Source organism: Pleurodeles waltl, chromosome 3_1, assembly GCF_031143425.1.
Source record: "Pleurodeles waltl isolate 20211129_DDA chromosome 3_1, aPleWal1.hap1.20221129, whole genome shotgun sequence".
Taxonomy (NCBI): Eukaryota; Metazoa; Chordata; class Amphibia; order Caudata; family Salamandridae; genus Pleurodeles; species Pleurodeles waltl.
In genome coordinates, this window is record NC_090440.1 from 651925622 (window position 1) to 651939829 (window position 14208).

Genomic DNA, 14208 nt, shown 5'->3' on the forward strand with positions numbered 1-14208 from the left:
TGTCGCGCCCTCGAGAAGGCCTGGCGCAAGGACCACTCCGCCGACAACATGACCGCCCTCAAAAACGCAACCCGCGAACACCACCACCTGATCCGCGCAGCCAAAAGGAACTTTTTCACCGACAGACTGGACAAAAACAGCCACAACAGCAGAGAACTTTTCAGCATCGTCAAAGAGTTCTCCAACCCCAACGCCAACGCCAACGCCGTCACGCCCTCACAGGACTTGTGCAACTCCCTCGCCACCTTCTTCCATCGCAAGATCAGCGACCTCCACGACAGCTTCGGACACCAGACCCAACCAAGCATCACCGAACCCACACCCCCGGCCATCACCCTTAACGACTGGACCCACATCAACACTGAAGAAACCAAAACCACCATGAACTCTATCCACTCCGGCGCCCCATCGGACCCCTGCCCTCACTTCATCTTCAATAAAGCCGACGACATCATCACCCCGCACCTCCAGGCCGTCATCAACTCTTCTTTTTCTTCTGCTACCTTCCCCGAAAGCTGGAAACACGCCGAAGTCAACGCCCTACTAAAGAAACCTACGGCTGACCCTAGCGACCTGAAAAACTTCCGCCCCATCTCGCTCCTCCCCTTCCCTGCCAAGGTAATAGAGAAGACCGTCAACAAACAGCTTACCACCTTCCTGGAAGACAACAACCTGCTCGACCCTTCACAAACCGGATTCCGAACCAACCACAGCACTGAAACCGCCCTCATCTCAGTCACAGACGACATCAGAACCCTGATGGACAACGGTGAAACAGTCGCCCTCATCCTCCTCGACCTCTCGGCTGCCTTCGACACCGTCTGTCACCGCACCCTAATAACCCGCCTCCGCTCCACCGGGATCCAAGGCCAGGCCCTGGACTGGATTGCCTCCTTCCTCACAAACCGATCTCAAAGAGTTTACCTCCCACCGTTTCGCTCAGACCCCACCGAGATCATCTGCGGCGTACCTCAAGGCTCATCGCTCAGCCCGACACTCTTCAATGTCTACATGAGCCCCCTTGCCGACATCGTAAGCAAGCACGACATCATCATCACCTCCTACGCCGACGACACCCAACTTATACTCTCCCTCACCAAGGACCCCGCCAGCGCCAAGACCAACCTACAAGAGGGCATGAAGGACGTCGCAGATTGGATGAGACTCGGCCGCCTAAAGCTGAACTCGGACAAAACGGAAGTCCTCATCCTCGGCAACACCCCGTCTGCTTGGGACGACTTCTGGTGGCCCACGGCCCTTGGCACCGCCCTGACCCCCTCAGACCACACCCGCAACCTCGGCTTCATATTGGACCCTCTTCTCACCATGACCAAGCAAGTCAATGCCGTGTCCTCCGCCTGCTTCCTCACCCTCCGCATGCTCCGCAAGATCTTCCGCTGGATCCCCGCCGACACTAGAAAAACCGTGACCCACGCTCTCGTCACGAGCCGCCTGGACTACGGCAACACCCTCTATGCTGGGACCACCGCTAAACTCCAAAAACGCCTGCAACGTATTCAAAACGCCTCGGCCCGCCTCATCCTCGACGTACCCCGCAACAGCCACATCTCCACACACCTGAGACACCTGCATTGGCTCCCAGTCAGCAAAAGGATCACCTTCCAACTTCTCACCCACGCACACAAAGCCCTCCACAACAAGGGACCGGAATACCTCAACCGTCGCCTCAGCTTCTACGCCCCCACCCGTCTCCTCCGTTCCTCTGGCCTCGCGCTCGCTGCCGTCCCTCGCATCCGCCGCTCCACGGCGGGTGGGAGGTCCTTCTCCTTCCTGGCAGCCAAGACCTGGAACACCCTCCCCACCAGCCTCAGGACCACCCAGGACCACTCCGCATTCCGGAGACTCCTCAAAACCTGGCTTTTCGAGCAGCAGTAACCCCCCCTTCCCCCTAGCGCCTTGAGACCCGCACGGGTGAGTAGCGCGCTTTACAAATGTTAATGATTTGATTTGATTTGATTAGAATTAACTCCCCCATCCACCAAACACTCCTCAACATTCCAAGAACATGCTGTGCAGTGTGTGGGAAAATCATGCACACTGACACAGAGGTTTAAGTAAAGGAGGGGTCAAGAAGGATAATCAACACATGGCCAATATACTACATTGCCGCATATTGCAGTTGTATCATGAGGTAATGGGTCTGTCCACTTCAGCCTTCAGACCCCTTGCTCTATGGGTGGCCATTTGCCTGATCACGTCACATTCACCTAAAGAGAAGTGCACTTCAGGTCCATGGCTGGTGGGCCAATACTTTACCAATTATCATTCTTTCCATTTTTATTGATGTCTGTGTGTAAATTAAAGGGCCATATTTACAAGCCCCATGCACAGCTAGTGCATCACTTTTTGTGACGCACTGGCAGCACATAGTGCAGACCCATATCTACACGGCACGCAAAGCCACTTTGCGTGGCTTTTCATAGCCTTGTAGATACAGTGTAAGGCAACGCAGTGCAAGTTGCTGTGTTTCCTTACATGGCATCAGGGCAGCTTCTATGAGCATTGCAGTGGGTGTTCCCATACAACACCCATGGGCTCTGACGCATTCCCAGATTTACAAGAATCTGTAAACCTGGAAATGCCAAAACTGTCGCTTGCTGAGCTGCCCTGCGCCACAATGCTTGTAAATATGCCCTTATATCTTTAGGCCGCCCCTATATCTTTAAGGTAAAGTATTTTAAAGCCAGTTGTCTGTTTTCACTGTACCAATAAGAAATATCTATCCTGTGATATGCATTAAAACTAAAAATTATTACTATAACTTTTCTACATAGCCTTGCTTACTAGGAAGCAACAATACTGCTCTGTTAAAATGATAGTCAATGTTTAATTTTTCATATATTTTTTTTCATTTTAAGTATTAGGCCTCCAAGATTAGGCAGCAACATGTTTTCTTATTTGTGCGGCATATGCTTGCAATAATAAAATAAATAATAGAATAAATAACAATCACACCATCCCGCCAAGGCCAGCCCTACTAGTTTTGCCAATATTTATTTTGTGTGTTTTTGTAGCTAGGATAATATGTTTACATTGTTGTTTTATGTGTGTGTGTGTATGCCGCTTTCAGTCTTGTCAGCATGATATTTTTTAAGGCAGTATTATATTTATTCTGAGTTTTAAGTATGGCTTTCAAGTTCTGGCACTGACAATGCCGATCGTTCTGGCTTTAAAGTGCTAATGCTTCCAAACACAAGCATTTACAACTGTGCATTTCAGCATGCTCGTGTTATTTTCTAACGCTAGACCTAGTGGTATTGCTAATGATTGTTAGTAAGTGTAAGCAACACAAAATGTAACATACCATACTGTTTATCTTAGGAATTTTGATACACCAGTATCACCAATGTGGAGTATATCTCATCAGTAGACTGATGTCAGGACATGAAGATGTTATTTTCAGCGAGGTGCCATGCCTGGAAGGTTAAGGGCAGAGGAGATGCTTTTTAGAACAGAGGGTCTCCCCGATATTTTTTGTCCTGCAGTAATAAAGGGAACCTTCGTTGAAATTGTGTACGTTTAAATGTCATGGACAGATGTGAGCTGCTACCAAGGCCATCCGGTGTTGCTGCCTCCTGCTGGTCCTGCTGTCTTCACAGCAGGCTGGTTCGTGCCCATCTACATTGCTCCAGTATACCAGGGCCGTCAGAAGGAGGGGGCATTATTCTCCAGCCCCCCTCTTATCTGAGACCCATGAATATGCTGCCAAATGTATTCATGAATTTGTTGCCGCAAATCTGTCCTGGTTATTCATGGCAGCTAACATTGTTTATACCACTAGATGGAGACAGATACTGACAATTGTGCCGGCATGACGTTCGTGTGCCAGCCCCAGCAAAGCCTTCTGGCAAGCTTGAGGTAGGGGATGTCCATCTTAACCCCTTAGCTGCTGGGCCTTTTCACCCCCAGTGCTGAGCCCTTTTTTGGCTATTTGGGGTAGTTCGCGCTTAGGGCTTCATAACTTTTTGTCCACATAAGCTAACCACGCCAAATTTGCGTCCTTTTTTTCCAACATCCTAGGGATTCTAATGGTACCCAGAGTTTGTGGTTTACCCTGGAGGAGACCAAGAAAATAGCCAAAATACAGTGAAAATTTAGTTTTTTCCAAAAAAATGGGAAAAAAGGGCCGCCGAAGAAGGCTTGTGGTTTTTTCCCTGAAAATGCCATCAACAAAGGGTTTCTGGTGCTGAAATCACTATCTCCCCACCTTTCAGGAACGGGCAGACTTGAATCAGAAAACCACATTTTCCAACACAAATTTGGCATTTTACTGGGACATACCCCATTTTTACTATTTTTGGTGCTTTCAACCTCCTTCCAGTTAGTGACAGGAATGGGTGTGAAACCAATGCTGGATCCCGGAAAGCTAAACATTTCTGAAAACTAGACAAAATTCTGAATTCAGCAAGGGGTCATTTGTGTATATCCTACAAGGTTTTCCTACAGAAAATAACAGCTGAAATAAAAAAATATTGAAATTGAGCTGAAAACAACAGCCATTTTTCTTTATGTTTTACTCTGTAACTTTTTCCTGCGATGTCAGATTTCTGAAAGCAATATACCGTTTTGTCTGCTGGACTCTTCTGGTTGCGGGGATATAAAGGGCTTATAGGTTCATCAAGAACCCTAGGTACCCAGAGCCAATAAATGAGGTGCACCCTGCAGTTGGTTTTCATTCTATACTGGGTATACAGCAATTCATTTGCTGAAATATGAGGAGTGAAAAAGAGGTATCAAGAAAACCTTTGCATTTCCAAAATGGGATCAAGATAAGGTTTTGAGGAGCAGTGGTTATTTGCACATCTTTGAATTCCGAGGTGCCCATACTAGCATGTGAATTGCAGGGCATTTCTCAAATAGACGTCTTTTTTACACACTCTCTTATATTTGGAAGGAAAAAATGTAGAGAAAGATAAGGGGCAATAACACTTGTTTTGCTATTCTATGTTCCCCCAAGTCTCCCGAAAAAAATGATACCTCACTTGTGTGGGTAGGCCTAGCGCCCGCGACAGGAAATGCCCCAAAACACAACGTGGACACATCCCATTTTTTCACAAAATACAGAGCTGTTTTTTTGCAAAGTGCTTACCTGTGGATTATGGCCTCTAGCTCAGCCGGCACATAGGGAAACCTACCAAACCTGTACATTTTTGAAAACTAGAGACCTAGGGGAATCCAAGATGGGGTGACTCGCGGGGCTCTGACCAGGTTCTGTTACCCAGAATCCTTTGCAAACCTCAAAAAGTGGCTAAAAAAACAAGTTTTCCTCACATTTCGGTGACAGAAAGTTCTGGAATCTGAGAGGAGCCTCAAATTTCCTTCCACCCAGCGTCCCCCCAAGTCTCCCGATAAAAATGATACCTCACTTGTGTGGGTAGGCCTAGCGCCCGCGACAGGAAATGCCCCAAAACACAACGTGGACACATCACAGAAAACAGAGCTGTTTTTTGCAAAGTGCCTACCTGTAGATTTTGGCCTCTAGCTCAGCCGGCACCTAGGGAAACCTACCAAACCTGTACATTTTTGAAAACTAGAGACCTAGGGGAATCCAAGATGGGGTGACTCGCGGGGCTCTGACCAGGTTCTGTTACCCAGAATCCTTTGCAAACCTCAAAAAGTGGCTAAAAAACAAGTTTTCCTCACATTTCGGTGACAGAAAGTTCTGGAATCGGAGAGGAGCCTCAAATTTCCTTCCACCCAGCGCCCCCCCAAGTCTCCCGATAAAAATGATACCTCACTTGTGTGGGTAGGCCTAGCGCCCGCGACAGGAAATGCCCCAAAACACAACGTGGACACATCACAGAAAACAGAGCTGTTTTTTGCAAAGTGCCTACCTGTAGATTTTGGCCTCTAGCTCAGCCGGCACCTAGGGAAACCTACCAAACCTGTACATTTTTGAAAACTAGAGACCTAGGGGAATCCAAGATGGGGTGACTCGCGGGGCTCTGACCAGGTTCTGTTACCCAGAATCCTTTGCAAACCTCAAAAAGTGGCTAAAAAAACAAGTTTTCCTCACATTTCGGTGACAGAAAGTTCTGGAATCGGAGAGGAGCCTCAAATTTCCTTCCACCCAGCGTCCCCCCAAGTCTCCCGATAAAAATGATACCTCACTTGTGTGGGTAGGCCTAGCGCCCGCGACAGGAAATGCCCCAAAACACAACGTGGACACATCACAGAAAACAGAGCTGTTTTTTCCAAAGTGCCTACCTGTAGATTTTGGCCTCTAGCTCAGCCGGCACCTAGGGAAACCTACCAAACCTGTACATTTTTTAAAACTAGAGACCTAGGGGAATCCAAGATGGGGTGACTCGCGGGGCTCTGACCAGGTTCTGTTACCCAGAATCCTTTGCAAACCTCAAAAAGTGGCTAAAAAAACAAGTTTTCCTCACATTTCGGTGACAGAAAGTTCTGGAATCGGAGAGGAGCCTCAAATTTCCTTCCACCCAGCGTCCCCCCAAGTCTCCCGATAAAAATGATACCTCACTTGTGTGGGTAGGCCTAGCGCACGCGACAGGAAATGCCCCAAAACACAACGTGGACACATCACAGAAAACAGAGCTGTTTTTTGCAAAGTGCCTACCTGTAGATTTTGGCCTCTAGCTCAGCCGGCACCTAGGGAAACCTACCAAACCTGTACATTTCTGAAAACTAGAGACCTAGGGGAATCCAAGATGGGGTGACTCGCGGGGCTCGGACCAGGTTCTGTTACCCAGAATCCTTTGCAAACCTCAAAAAGTGGCTAAAAAAACAAGTTTTCCTCACATTTCGGTGACAGAAAGTTCTGGAATCGGAGAGGAGCCTCAAATTTCCTTCCACCCAGCGTCCCCCCAAGTCTCCCGATAAAAATGATACCTCACTTGTGTGGGTAGGCCTAGCGCCCGCAACAGGAAATGCCCCAAAACACAACGTGGACACATCACAGAAAACAGAGCTGTTTTTTGCAAAGTGCCTACCTGTAGATTTTGGCCTCTAGCTCAGCCGGCACCTAGGGAAACCTACCAAACCTGTGCATTTCTGAAAACTAGAGACCTAGGGGAATCCAAGGAGGGGTGACTTGCGGGGCTCGGACCAGGTTCTGTTACCCAGAATCCTTTGCAAACCTCAAAAAGTGGCTAAAAAAACAAGTTTTCCTCACATTTCGGTGACAGAAAGTTCTGGAATCTGAGAGGAGCCACAAATTTCCTTCCACCCAGCGTTCCCCCAAGCCTCCCGATAAAAATGATACCTCACTTGTGTGGTTAGGCCTGGTGCCTGCGACAGGAATAGATCACACAACGGTCAATGTTGGTCCTTACGTGAGGCAGCTGTTGACCCTGGGGTGATCCATTCCTGACACAGACACTAGGTGTAGGCACTCAAGTGGGGTAGTGTTTTTATCAGGACAGGTGAGGAGTCATTGGGTGGTAGGAATATTGTGGATCCCAGCATATTCCTGTAGTTTGTGTGACAGAAATGCGAGAAAAATTTAGTTTTTTTTCAACATTTCAGCTTTGCAGGGTATTCTGGGTAAGAAAACTTTGGGGAAGCCACACAAGTCACACCTCTGTGGACTCCCCCGAATGTCTAGTTTCCAGAAATGTTTGGGTTTAGTGTGTTTCTCTATATGGCCGCCGAATCCAGGACCAAAAACACAGGTGCCTGCCTTACAAAACCAGTTTGTTTTGCCATGGATAATTTTGATGTCTCCACAATATGATTTGGGTGGTGGAATTTGGGGCTGAACTAAATTGGGGAGCTCCCAAGAGAGCACTCTCTCTCTGCTTGCCGCCGCATTCACCTGCTCTCTGGGTTGACCTAACCCACTATTACCCAGTTGCACAAACAGCTTGCGAAGGGACAGCAGGACTGTCCTCATCACCTCCCTCATAATGTACTGGAAGAGGAGTTATCGAATGGGACTCCTCTGACTGAAAAATCACTCCCAGAGTCTGCGCCATTGTCCTATCCCTCAGATGCTGTCTCAGTATCTGATGTCTCAGTCTCTGATCCTATGTCAGAGCGGTCCTCTATAACCTGAGTGTAGGCAGCAGTCATCCATCAAGATGCCATCTCTGCTATTGGCTAAACTGTTGCTCTAAAACACTAGCCTACGTAGACAGTCACAAAATCGATGGTGTGTGAGATACGTGCAACAGTAGAGGCCACCTTACCTGCGCTTCTTCCCTCAATCAGCACGTACTTTCAAGACACTCAAAAAACACCTTGTCACATACCATTCGTCACAGTCTTTAGCACCTCCTGCGCCCAGTCCAACAATCATTATTGGTGCTCCCACTCCCTCCTCCTCGGATTCCCTCATTACCACCCAGCAAAAGTGCCCTTCATCTCTCCATAGACTTTGCTAATGTACTCAGCTATTTACATAAAATACAGATTTGCTCTTTGCAGTAGGCATATAAACCTTCTGCGCTTCTTTATGGCACTAAAACTGCCACTAGACAAGTCGGACCCTTTTCCCCCCAGGGAAACCACACACATATTGACAAAAGTGATATATATATGACAGCCAATCACCTGAAACTCAACTCAAGCAAAACCGAAATAATCCTCTTTGGCCCACACAAAAACACCTGGGACCCCTCATGGTGGCCCACCACGCTAGGCCCTACACCCACCCCCGCCAACCACGCACGCAACCTCAGCATCATCCTAGACTCCTCCCTCTCGATGACCCAACAAATCAACGCTCTCACCTCCTCATGCTTCAACACACTCCGTATACTGAAAAACATTCAAATGGATCCCCACAGAGACCAGAAAAACTGTCACTCACGCACACATCAGCAGCAGGCTTGATTACGGAAACGCCCTCTACGCCGGCACCACTCTAAAACTCAAGCGCAAACTACACGCATCTAGAACTCAGCAGCACGACTCATCCTCGACCTCCGCCGACACGAACACATCTCTCCACACCTCAAATCCCTCCACTGGCTCCCCATTGACAAAAGGATCACCTTCAAGATCCTCATCCTCGCACACAAATCACTCCACAACACAGGCCCTGCCTACCTCAACGAGAGTCACCTTCCACACCCCCACACGAAACGTCCGCTCAGCTGACCTCTCTCTCGCCTCTGTCCCCCGCATCAAACACACCACCACCGGGGGCAGATCCTTCTCCTACCTTGCACCCAAAACCTGGAACGCCCTCACAACCCACCTTCGCAAGACCCAAAACCTACTTCTTTTCAGGAAGGGCCTCAAAACCTGGCTTTTCGAACAGTGAACCTCCCAGCCCCTTTCCCTCCCCCCACCCCACCCCCAAGCGCCTTGAGACCCTCACAGGTGAGTAGCACACTTTATAAATCTCTTTGGTATATATAAATCTACCTCTATATATATATATATATCTATGTACATAGATATATCTATAGATATATCCATGTACATAGATATATCTATCTACATAGATATATAAATATAGATCTATATATAGATCTATTTTTTTTTAGTTGTTGTATGGTTTCCTTGGGGGCCAAAATGGCCCCCAGGGAAACCCTACAACATCTAAAAAAAAAACGGGCGACCCCCTGTCATTTTTTATTTTTTTTTATTATTTAAAAAACAAAAAACAAAAAATCCCCTGGGGGGGGGGGCGCGATCGCGCCCCCCCCCCCCCCCCAGGGGGCACCTACCTTTTTTTTTTTTTATTAATTATGCCCCCGGGGGGGGGGGCGGCCCGTTTTCCGAGGGGGCCGCCCCCCCAAAGTGAAATCCCTGGCGTCTAGTGGTGTTTCCTGGCCCCCGATCGCAGCTGTGCTGCGATCGGGGGCCAGGAAACACTTTGAGAAGGCCTCGTAAGAAAGGGGAGACTCTCCCCCTTTCTTACGAGGCCTTCTCAAACTGTTTCTGGCCCCCGATCGCAGCACAGCTGCGATCGGGGGCCAGAAACAGTTTGAGAAGGCCTCGTAAGAAAGGGGAGAGTCTCCCCTTTCTTACAAGGCCTTTTCAAAGTGTTTCCTGGCCCCCCGATCGCAGCTGTGCTGCGATCGGGGGCCAGGAAACCTGAAAGTGTTTCCTGGCCCCCGATCGCAGCACAGCTGCGACCGGGGGCCAGGAAACACTTTCAGGAAGGCCTCGTAAGAAAGGGGAGACACTCCCCTTTCTTACGAGGCCTTCCCGAACGTGAGAAAGGCCGTTTTCCCCATCAAAGCAGGAAGCGGCCGCAAGGCTGCTTCCTGCTTTGATGGGGAAAACACCTTTGCAACGGCGCGCTGACGTCACAAAGGGGCGGGTGGGGGGGCGGGGGGAGACACGGAAGCTTCCGTGTCTCCCGGGGGGGGTTTAAAAAAAATAATAAATCCTCGGGTGCGACGCACCCGAGGATTTATTGATACCCTACCTGGTGTCGGCCACTGGTCGTGACCCGCACCAGGGAGGGTGTGTGGGCGTCGGCCAGTGGCCGACGCCCGCACCTAACAGGTTAAGAGAAGAGCGCGTTTGTTGTGGCCCGATGCACACTGCATGTTGAGGTTGGAGTTTTTTTCTGGCATTCATGGGAGCAGCACCAAACAATCATCTGCTACATGCCAAGACTTAGACACAGGTCTGCTGGGGGAGCTTAAGTCCAATATTCCCGGTAGTGCTTAGACAAAAATGTTTAGGAAAGGTTGAAGGTGCTCTTAGGAAAGATATTCAGGGCTGATGGCAACCACACTCTATGAAAGACTTAAGCCAAAGTTGGCTTCGGTTTCCCCCACACCCCAATCATTTTCCATGGTTAAGTAGTGGCTACTGGATGTGGTTTGAGTTCTGATCAGGAGCACTATTTGGGTGATTCACCCAGGAAGAGATGAGTGAATAAGACCATCAATCTACTCTGGGCTTCTGTCTGGAGGGTCTGGGATAGGAGATTCCATTTTCTGAATGTTCTGTATAAAGAAGGGACATTAACATTGGAAGAACATGTCCCTTACATTCAGTAGCTCTCTTTTTGGTGGATACTCTATCTTACTGCTGATTCCTCACATTTCGAGTATCCTGGGGCACTAGACTGGATCTACAAGACTTTTCAGTATGGCCCCTGTGCCAACATGTGGCAACGTGCAGCTCCATGTCCACTCTGCTCTGCCCAGAAGTGACAACTGGAACTGCCCTAGTGTGTTGAAATTAGTTTCTTTCTGGACACTTTCAGCACCAAAAAAACAATTGTTCATGCCAGTATGCGGATCTCTAAATTGGGATCTTTGTAGATGGAAAACAGGCCATTCCACAGAATGAGGAGGTGGGAGGATGGTTAGGACTCTGCAGTTAGATAGAGTATCCATCAGAAAGAGTGTTATGAAAGATGATTATTATGTTCTTCTTGTGTATACTAACCACAGATTCCTCACCTTTAGAACAGATACCACAACAGTACCATTCCAAGTAGTGGGTTTGTGCGGTGGGTCTGTGGAATGCCTTAGACCAAACAGTCCTGCAGCACCGAAAGGCCAAAATACCCTTCCCATTGGACCTGGCTTTCATTCCAGTAGTGCTTTGTGAGCATGTGTGCTGACATCTAAGTTGCAGACTCACAAATATCCAGAACAGGTGCTCTGTGGGTCAACACGATTGTAGCAGCCTTGACATTGACAAAAAGACCATCTTCAAGGTCAAGAGACATACAAAGCAGCTCTGCAACGGCTCAAGTAGGAGTACACACAGAAAGGCAGGGCCAAACTAATGGCACAATGTGGCATCACAAAAGGCATAGGAAGAAAAATGTGGCCCAAACCTTTAAAAAAACGCACCACAATGGGTGATTTAAACAAGGATGATTGGTCCAGTAAACGCAAAAATGTTGCAAGGTCATAAAGGTAAGCTTTAACATTGCCCACTGCAAGTCCTTGTTGAGACAAAGACAGAGCAAACATTAAAATATCTGACAATTTAGCCTGCAGAGGGTCTGGTTGTCGGTGCCACATCAAGCTACAAAACTGTTCCAGCATCCGGCGTAAACAGATTTTGCAGAAGGCCGCCAGAATGACATCCACTAGCTTTGACAGAGAGAGTCAACCGCCACTGCTTAATCTCCATGCCTGAAGGTGTAGGCCCAAGAGTAGTACCCTGCCATGCTGCTGTGATAGAAGATCCTTCCTAAGCAGCAGTTTCATTGGAGGATAAATACTCATGCCCAGAAGTTCTGACCCAATGCAGAGCCACAAGAATGACATGGGCTGGCTTGCACCCGTTCTTCTGTAGAACTAGGGGGACGAGGGTAGCAGCAGGATTAAGTAGTGGAGTCCATGCTCCACACTACGTAGACCACATTTCCATCAAGAGAGTCTTCCTGTGAACTCTGACGTGCAAAAGCATCAATAGTGCAAACACATTGAGCCAGGTGTCATCCACAAGTCATCTCCAGCCCTGTTCATTCACCCTCGCATTTAAATATCCGGCCACGTTGTGTACAATCAGGGAGATAAACTAGCGATTTAGCCTCTTAGCACAGAACCCAGGACCCCACCTCACCCTGCTTGTTGCAGTACCATATGGCTGTGGTGTTATCCATGAGGACCTGAACCAGCCCCCATTGATAAATGGCATGAACGCTGTCAATGCCAAATGGCCCACAACTACAGCAAGTTGATGTGGTGGTGGGTCTTGCCCAGAGACCAGAGTCCTCTGATCTCCACTTTCAAAGGTGACTTCCTCTCGTCTGTCACCATCATCAACTCTAGGTGAGCTAGAGAGACAGATCTCCCTCTGGCCCACTTGTGGTCAAGCAGACACTACTGCATGTCTTTAGCAGTCTCGTCTGGAATGTTAATGGAATCTGACAGGTTCCCTGGGCCCACTGAGACTTCAGACCCCACTGCGGAACCCGCATGTGCCAGCTGGCATGATTGCTGAGCAGGATGCAGGAGGCCAATGGGCAAGAATCCTCTAGGCCCTTGTCACTGAAAAATTATCATGTTATTGTGGGGATAATTCGTCCCCACCATCATCACAATAAGCTAATTAGCTCTTGTAGGAAAGTACCATCTTGCCCCCATTTTTACATGTATGTCAGTTTGTTTTTGCCTGTCTCACTGGAATCCTGCTAGCCAGGACACCAGTGCTCATAGTTTGTGGCCTGAATGTGTATACCTGTGCAGTGACTAACTGTGTAACTGAGTCTCTGCTAACCAGAACCTCAGTGCTTATGCTCTCTCTGCCTTTAAATTTGTCACTATAGGCTAGTGACCACTTTTACCAATGTCAATTGGCACATTAGAACACCCTTATAATTCCCTAGTGTATGGTACCTAGGTACCCAGGGTATTGGGTTTCCAGGAGATCCCTATGGGCTGCAGCATTTCTTTTGCCACCCATAGGGAGCCACTGCAGCCTGAGTGAAATAATGCGCACATTATTTCACAGCCATTTTCACTGCACTTAAGTAACTTATAACTCACCTATATGTCTAGCCTTCACTTGCTGAAGGTTAGGTGCAAAGTTACTAAGTGTGAGGGCACACTTGCACTAGTTAAGGTGCCCCCACATAGTTCAGGCCATTTACCCGGACTTTGTGAGTGCGGGGACACCATTACACGTGTGCGCTACATATAGGTCAATACCTAAGTAGCTTCTCAATGGTAACTCCGAATATGGCCATGTAACATGTCTAAGATCATGGAATTATCCCCCCATTCCAAATCTGTTATTGGGTAGCCAATTCCATGCATCCCCTGGGCTCCACTAGGACCCCGGTTACTGCCAAACCAGCTCTCTGGGGTTTTCTCTGCAGCTACTGCTGCTGCCACCCCAAAGACAGGGTTCTGCCCTCCTGGGGTCTGGACAGCCCAGTCCCAGGAAGGCAGAACAAAGAATTTCCTCTGAGAGAGGGTGTTACACCCGCTCCCTTTGGAAATAGGTGTTAAAGGCTGGGGAGGGTTAGCCTCTCCCAGCCTCTGGAAATGCTTTGAAGGGCACAGATGGTGCCCTCTTTGCATAAGCCAGTCTACACTGGTTTAAGGAACCCCCAGTCCCTGCTCTGGCGTGAAACTGGACAAAGGAAAGGGAAGTGACCACTCCCCTGTCCATCACCACCCCTGGGGTGTTGCCCAGAGCTCCTCCAGTGTGTCCCAGACCTCTGCCATCTTGTTTCCAGAGGTGTGAGGGCACTCTGGATGCCTCTGATTGGCCAGTGCCAGCAGGTGACGCCAGAGACCCCTCCTGATAGCTGCCTATCTGACTAGTTGGCCAATCCTGCTCTGAGCG